Genomic DNA, 8,423 nt, shown 5'->3' on the forward strand with positions numbered 1-8,423 from the left:
TTTAAAATTTTCAAGATCCATGTTTTTACAAAGTGAAATTTATCTTATGGAACCCAATGTATCCAAAATATGATGTAAATCAATATAAAAAAGTATTAATCTTATTTCACTTATTTTGTGCTAAATCCTGAAAATTGCACTTACAGCAATCTCAATTCTTAGGACCCACATTTCAAGGGCTCAGAAGCCACATGTGGCTTATGGTTACGGTATTATTCAACAGCTCAGGGCTAGAAGGACGCATACCAGGTAACAAGTTATCTCTGGAGAAGGAAGTGGGATTAGGAAAATGGAGTGATTTGTCTAGGATTTTGAAATTTTTACAATGAGGATATAGTCACTACTTACCTAATTTTATAAAACAACAAGAACTGGAAATTTTTAAAAATAAGGAGCCAGAACATGAGATGTGAAACTAACAAAATCTATGAATGAGCTTTGTGGAAACACAGTATTAAAATCAATGCATCAAAAATAAATAAGTAAGAATAAAATCAATTAATCAGCCAAAGAGTGTCTGCATTTTTGTTAAGTTTGGCCACAGCCAGCCTCAAGAGCCATGGGGCTGCACCAGCCTGCCCAGCCGCTGAAAGCCAGCTTCCTGAGGGCCGCCTTGCTTGTTCTCTACCTAGAAACGGGAACCACGGTGCATCCCTGAGGAGTCTGTCACATCAGAGAGACAGGACACTGCTCTCAAATACTTAGACTGAAACTCTGTCAATGTGCACACAGGAAAACCTGTGCGATCAAAATAGCCTGGGGAGCCTGTTTAAAAAGCAGACTCTCGAGCCCCGCAAAATAGGTGTTTCTGAGGTGGGGCCCAAGAATCTGTAATATACAAGAACTCCAGGGGATTCCTAAGCCCAACTAGGATACAAAGGAACATCCTTCTCTTCTAGCTAACTTTCCACTGCCAGATTCCTGGCTAGAATCTGATTCCATCTAGAATCGTGCTGCCAAAAACTGGTGGAAGATAGGAAGTCCACTCAGAACTCCCCTGCCCCACCCTACAGGAAGATGATCTTCTTTCACTGTACGTACTGAATGATGCTTAAAGACCCCGCAACTTAGAAACAGGCCATCTCTTGGTGAAGACTGCCTTGTCCAGAATTAGCCCTGCTTCTAACGCTGCAAATCAAAGACTCAGGCTGGTGGACCAAGGCCTGCCCTGAGCCCCTGTTCCTACTGTGGGAAGGCAAAAGGTGTTTCTTTCTACTTCCACCATCCAGGAGACTGGGACATCCGGGTGGAAGGTTTTCCCTTAAGGTGAGACCTTGTGTCTATTTGGTTTTTGTTGTTGTTTTTTACATCCTTTTCTTTCCTTCTCTTAAAACAAACCAAACATGCAATTCACTGTTTAAAAGGGGTGGAGGGCACGTAGAGGCAATTTCTTTTTTTTTTTTTTTCCCATTTTAAAAAGCTTTATTGGGTAGTGCTTGTTTAGAACATTTACATTTAATGTAATTACTGACACAGTTAAGATGAAATCTACCACCATGCTATTTGTTTCCTAATTATACCATTTCTTTATTTTTTGCCTCTCTTTTCCTGCCCTCCTTTTCATTAATGGAGTATTTTTAATGATCTCATTATTTACTCTGCTACTGGCTTACTGACTATCCCTCTTTGCTTTACATTTGTAGCTGTTGCTCTAGGGTTTATACTAAATATCTCCAAATACTATTATACCTCTTCATGTATAGTGTAGGAACATTACAACAGCAAAGTTTTTTCCCTCTTCCTATCCTTTGTACTAACTGTTGCACATTTTATTTTTGTGTTATTATTCATGGCCATTTCCATAATCTTTCAAATGTTTTTTTTTAATAAATTTATTTTATTTCTTTATTTTTCGCTGTGTTGGGTCTTCGTTGCTGCGCGTGGGCTTTCTCTAGTTGTGGCGAGTGGGGGCTATTCTTCATTGCGGTGCGTGGGCTTCTCACTGCAGTGGCTTCTCTTGCTGCGGAGTACGGGCTCTAGACACGCGGGCTTCAGTAGTTGTGGCACGTGGGCTTCAGTAGTTGTGGCTCGCGGGCTCTAGAGCACAGGCGCAGTGGCTTAGTTGCTCTGTGGCATGTGGGATCTTCCCGGACCAGGGCTCGAACCCACGTCCCTTGCATTGGCAGGCGTATTTTCAACCACTGCGCCACCAGGGAAGCCCCAAGTCTTCCTAGCATCTCAAGCTCAGGAACTTGTGGTCCACAAGTCTCTATTTGCAGTGGTTGGTATTCATATAGAGCTTCCTCAAGCTTTTGAATGGGTGCTAATGAAATATGTTGACCCATTTTGATGTCTGTGGAAAATGTCACTGGTTTTATAGGTTTAGGTTTTTCAAGTTGCATTTCCAACTGGGTAGATCTATGTTTATGCTGAGCCAAAAGTAGAGCAACAGGGAGATCAGAACTCTCCAGTTCATCTAAAAAAGCCTGCTTATTCTTCCTTTTTAGAATCTGCTGCAGTTGTTCTTCTTTTTGTATAAATAGTCTTCTTTGTCCATTTTCCTGTCGTTCTACCTCTAAAGCTTCTTCCAATTCCTCCTGTTCCTGAGTCGGCTTTAACTTATTTTTCTGAATGACATCTTTGTTTTCCTTTAGGTCTATCTCCATTTTCTTTTTGGTGTTGTCCAAATCCACGTTGTTGGTCAGGTTGAAAACAATTTTCTCCACTTCTTCCAGGAAATCATTATATTCTCTTAGACTAGGAAAGTCTTCTTCCCTTTTATTGTATATCTTTAGCACGTTTTTCTGAATCTCAATTTCCTGTCAACAGTAGGATCTTCAAAGAGTTGTACCCTGAAGTTGCTCCTTCTAAGTGGAGTGCCACACTCAGGGCAGTTTCCAGCTCCTCTCACAAACCTCTCCCCGCCCCCCTGGGGAGGCAATTTCTTCAAAGGCATATTCCCAATAGTGAAAAGTTATTGCTTACCTGTGTATAATATCTTTCCCCTGGTTTCTGGTTATTCTGGTCAATAACCTGAAATTGACAGGTGTGATTATCTTCATTAAAAAAAAAAAAAAAAGACAGGAGGTTAAGCGAGTTGGGGATGTGTGGGGAGGGAGAAATTAACCTTTACCCTCCCTGTTTGGTCTTGAGCTAGGTAGTGAATACAGAGGGTCACGGTTCATTTTCACAACAACAACGAGAAGCTGGTATAGTTACTCTTCCCATCTTCACAACTAAGGGAAGGAGTTGGCTGGCTCGCAAAGCTAGTGAGAGGCAGATTATCCACTGGACTCCTCCGCTGGAGCTCGAGCCCCTGCTTCACACAGAAGAGTTCCCTCTGACACAAAATGATTTACTGCCTACTTCACCCCCACTCAGCCACATTTAGCCGATTAAAAGAAAGGCCCTCTCACCATAGTTAAACAAGTAGATGAACGTTTTCATCAAAGCTAAATGTCCTTTAATCACCTGATGCCCACTCTCCGATTGGGATTGACATGTATACACTGATGTGTATAAAACTGACGACTAATAAGAACCTGCTGTATAAAAAAATAAATAAAATAAAATTCAAAAATTAGAAAAAAGAGAAGTAATCACAATGTCAAGTATGTAATACCTTTCACTTCCACCTTGAAAAGCATGGATATTAAAGTGCTAATATAAAAAATAAAAATCATCTGATGCCCAGTCTCCTTCCCTGACACCTGGCCGCTGTCAGTCTCCTAGTAGAGGAGAGAGAGGAGGGAGAGGAGACTTTTCCTTCGCCTCACCCGCAGCAGCCCTCCGAGGCCAGGCTGGGGGCATTCTGTCACACCTGGGAACTCCTTTCCCTGGAAGTTTCTCCCCGCGCTTCCCGCCTCCCGCCCCCCCCCCCCATCGACACCTCCATCACCATCTCTCTCCGCTCTCAATCTCTCTTTTCTCTTTCAACCTCCCTTCCTCTCTTCCGGTCCTCTAGGAAAAGCAACCAGCAGCTAAGGCAGCCCAGCAGAATGAAGAGCGGGCAGGCGGACCCGTGTGTGGGGCAGCCTCGGCAAGTGAGAAGGTCAAGGTGAGGTGCAAGAGAAGCGAGAGCGAGGAGGAAGCCCGGGAGCGGGGCGTGGCCTGCGCCGCGGTGACAGTCTATCCGGATGTTCTCTTGGTGCTGCTCTGCCTTATCTCTCTTCAGAGGAAGGAGACGCCTCTTAGATCTAAAGAGTGCTGGGTGGCGCTCACCACGGAAACCCGAGAAGGTTCGGCACCCAGGCCCAGGCCCAGTTCTCCTGGAACCCCCCCCTCACCCCCACCCCGCCCAGGATGTTGCCCCAGGATGTTGCCGGGGCCTGGACACCATCTCCGACACTTCTGCTGCAGCTCTAAATCTGACCATGTGTGTTTCATCCAAGGCTTTCCCTTCTGCAGGTCTGAGCCCCCAGATGTAACACCCCTTAGTTGTCTCCCCTGAGCCCCCCGAGGAGGAAGACATAAGCGGGTGAACCTGATCAGGGTGCACTGGAAGGCTGAATCACAACCACGGAAAGATTCCCTTCCTGTGCAGGAGAAACTGCGCGCGCAGAGACTTCGTCCAAAGTCACTGCTGGGTGGGTTTCAAATGATCAATCCGAAAGCATTTGCTGTACACCCACAACCTGCCTGGAAGTGTGTTAGAATGTATTCTCTGCCCTCAAATACCTGAAGACGAGGTAACGCACGGGAAGACGGGCACTTCCTAAACGGAAAAGCAGCGCCCAGAGGCAAGGGGTTACTCTTACTCTGCACAATTATTTTTATGCTTACTGTAGTACTATGGCTTTATAGTTGGAGCAACAGAATGGTTTCTCACACCTCCTCTGCTCCTCACCCCTACATTCCCCAAGCTCCACTCCAGCTTACAACCTTTGCCAACGCCACTCTAGAATGTTTTTAAAAGACGAGGGGGGAGCCCTTCCCTGGTGGCGCAGTGGTTGAGAGTCCGCCTGCCGGGTTCATGTTCCGGTCCATGGCCGCTGAGCCTGCGCGTCCGGAGCCTGTGCTCCGCAACGGGAGAGGCCACAACAGTGAGAGGCTCGTGTACCGCAAAAAAAAAAAAAAAAAAAAGACGACGGGGGTGCAAAAAGAGAAAATGCTAAGGCCCTCCAACCACCTTCTTTTGTGGTTATTTGCAGTTTAGAACTATGGAGGGAAGGGGGTCTAACACTGGAGCCAAAATGAAGACACAGTACAGGTGGAAGGCCTGAAATCATCTTGGATCAACTTTCCCACAGCAGGCCTGTCTGCTTTTTTTCCCTTAACAGCCTTGTGTTCTCCATTCCAGGTTAACTCCGTCACCAATAATACTATTAAGGGCCCCTGTTTAGTAAGCACCTACTACCAAGCAAACAGTATGCTAAATCTTTTTGCTTGAACAATGTTCTGGTTATCTACAGCTGCCTAACAAACCATCCCAAAACTTAGTGATATGAAAACAACCATTTTATTACATTCAATGATCCCGTGGGTCAGGAATTTGGACAGAACATAACAGGGATGGCTTGTCTCTGCTCTATGAAGTCTGGGGCCTCAGCTATGAAAACTGGAACAGCTGGGTGCTGGAATCATCTGGAAGCTGCATCACTCACAGGTCTAGCTCCTGAGCTGGAATGACTAGAAAGCTGGTTCATCCAGAACTGTCAGTCAGTGGATTTACACGTGGTCTCTTCCTATGGCTTGAGCTTCCTCACAGCATGGTGGCCTCAGGGTACTCAGACTTCTTATGTGGTACCTCATGGCTCCAAGAGCAAATGTTCCAGCAAACAGAAAAACAGAAGTTACATGGCTTTTTCTGATCTAGCCACAGAAGTCATGTGGTGTCACTTCTATAGTATTTTACCAGTTATATTGATTGAAGCAGTGTCAAACCTGCCCCACATTCAAAGGGAAAGGACATACCCACCTACCCCACCCCCCATGGGAGAAGGGCCAAAGAATCTTTGCTTTACTACACTGTCTTCTTTAATTCCCAGTCATCTTTTGAAGAAGTATGAGTATTATTCCCATTTTACTGATGGGAACATCGAGGTTCAGTGAGGTTAAACAATGCAAACAGCCCTACTCCAAAGCGTGAGCTCCAAATCACTGCCCACAAGACTCACTGCCTGGCATTTCTGATGCCTTCCTTTATTCTGGATGCTCCCCCAAACCACCCCCCAGCCCAAACTCCAGGACCCTTCTTTCCTTACCTCTTTCTGTTGGTTTACCTGCTCTGAATTCCCTTCTGTCCTGGAAGTAGCCAATGATACTTCCACCTCCATCCCACATCCCATCTTCACCAGCTTTGGGGCCCAGGATGGAAATTTCAAGGAAGGCAGCCCTCCAGGTTTGACCAATCTCTAATGTCAGCCACTTGTGGGCTCTTCATGGTCTTTTAGGCCAGAGTAGGAACGGCCTTTGTCCTATGGAATCCCCACTGACTCAGGGCAGCTGGTTCAGTGGCCTGGGGCCCTGATGCACCCAGCCTTCATTCTGCCATTGGCCCATGGCCAGTCCTAACCGGGAAACAAAACCCCACCATTGTTTGAGTATCTCCTTTATATATTATCATCAGTGCCTTAAAATAAAAAAGAAGGCTTTAGGAAGACAAATGGTAAAAATACTGGTAGCATACACTAAAATGACAAAAGGATACTAGCTAATATAAAGAGCTCATAAAAATCAATAAGAAAAAAATGAAGATTTCAATAGATAAATAGATAATGCAAATAGGTGATACATTTTTAAAAAGAAAAATACAAATGGATTACAAACATTTGAAACTAATCAAAATAATTTAAAATAATTATAGTCTGATGTTTTCACCTCATATATTTGCAAAGATTCATAAAATGAGAATTCCCAAATTGCTTTCCAGAAGGATTGTGCACAGTTATACTCATGTTTCATTCATGTTCTAAGAGAGGGGCTCTTCCTGGGCTGCAGCAATCAGGAGGCGGGACTAGGATTGTGACCTTAAGAGGATGTAGGATATCTCATCTACATCTCTACATTTACATTGTCTATGTTTTAAAAACCCATGGAGTTTAAATTATCCCACTTAGATTGCTATGTAAATATTTGATCTACCACAATGCATAAAAAAGGATACATAATCGTGATTTCTGCCCTCTCCTTCAAATCCAAAGGGTTTTATTGGAGTTTCCCCTATTTAATGAGTGACTAAAATATTCTTAGCAGAAACAATGCTCTGGCAACTATGAGGAAAACAAGCAGAATCAAACATGTGTTATGTCTTCAAGGAGTTTACCATGGATGGCAGGGCTGGTTGCCCAGAACCCAAGAAGCTACTCAGCCGCAGACACCCCAGACATGTGAACCAGCAGTGCTACTGCCTCAAGGTCAGAACCATGTCACAAGGCCAGAGCCAAAAATGGATGCAATGGCATTCAGAGAGTAAAAATGCAAATCACAAACTGGGAGATGATATTCACAATAAGTAAATATCCAACAAGACACTGGTATCCAAATATATAAAGAATTCCCACAACCCAATAAGAAAAAGGCAAAAGATTTAAACAGGCCCTTCGCAAAACAGGACATTCAAAAAGCCAATGAACATTTGAAAAGTTGCTCAATTTCATTAGTCAGTAGGGAAAGGCAAAATAAAACCACACTGAGATAGCCCTACACTCTCATCAGAATGGCTTAAAATTAAAAACGGATTACACCAAGTGTTGGCAAGGATGTGGAGTGACTGCAATTCTCCAACACTGCCAGCATGAGTATAAACTGGTACAACTGTAAATTGGAAAACTGTTGAGTAGAATCTACTAAAATTGAATTTATGAATATCCTCTGGCCCAGCAATTCCACTCCTAGATATATACCCAATAGAAATGTGTTGTTCAACACATGTGTTGTTCACATATGTTGTTCAACAGCATATGTTCAACAAAAGACATGTGCTAGGGTGTCCATAGCAGCACTCACTAGTCATAACAGTCAGAAACTGGAACCCACCCAAAAGCACATCAAGAGAGAAAGGGTCTAAAAAAGAATGAAATATTGCCATTTGCAGCAACATGGATGAACCTGAAGATTATCATACTAAGTGAAGTCAGATAGAGAAAGACAAGTATTATATGACATCACTTATGTGTGGAATCTAAAAAATAATACAAATGAACTTATTTATTAAACAGAAACAGACTCATAGACATAGAAAACAAACTTATGTTTACCAAAGGTAAAAGGGGGGTACGGATAAATTAGGAATATGGGATTAACAGATACACACTACCATATATAAAATAGATAAACTCTTAGAGGAAAACATAGGCAGAACACTCTTTGACATAAATCACAGCAAGATCTTTTCAATCCACCACCTAGAGTAATGAAAATAAAAACAAACCATAAACAAAAGGAAAAGACAACGCTCTCGCCGGAATGGGAGAAAACTTTTGCAAATGAAGCAACTGACAAAGGATTAATCTCCAAAATATACAAACAGCTCACGCAGCTCA

At 43.4% G+C, this 8,423-nt stretch overlaps 1 pseudogene; it reads right to left on the reverse strand.

The window, feature by feature from the left end:
- Positions 1 to 550: 550 nt before the first annotated feature.
- Positions 551 to 2,896, reverse strand: LOC137221046 (CDK-activating kinase assembly factor MAT1 pseudogene; annotated as a pseudogene).
- Between the last annotated feature and the right edge of the window lie 5,527 nt (positions 2,897 to 8,423).

The sequence above is a fragment of the Pseudorca crassidens genome, chromosome 3 (genome assembly GCF_039906515.1).
Source record: "Pseudorca crassidens isolate mPseCra1 chromosome 3, mPseCra1.hap1, whole genome shotgun sequence".
Taxonomy (NCBI): Eukaryota; Metazoa; Chordata; class Mammalia; order Artiodactyla; family Delphinidae; genus Pseudorca; species Pseudorca crassidens.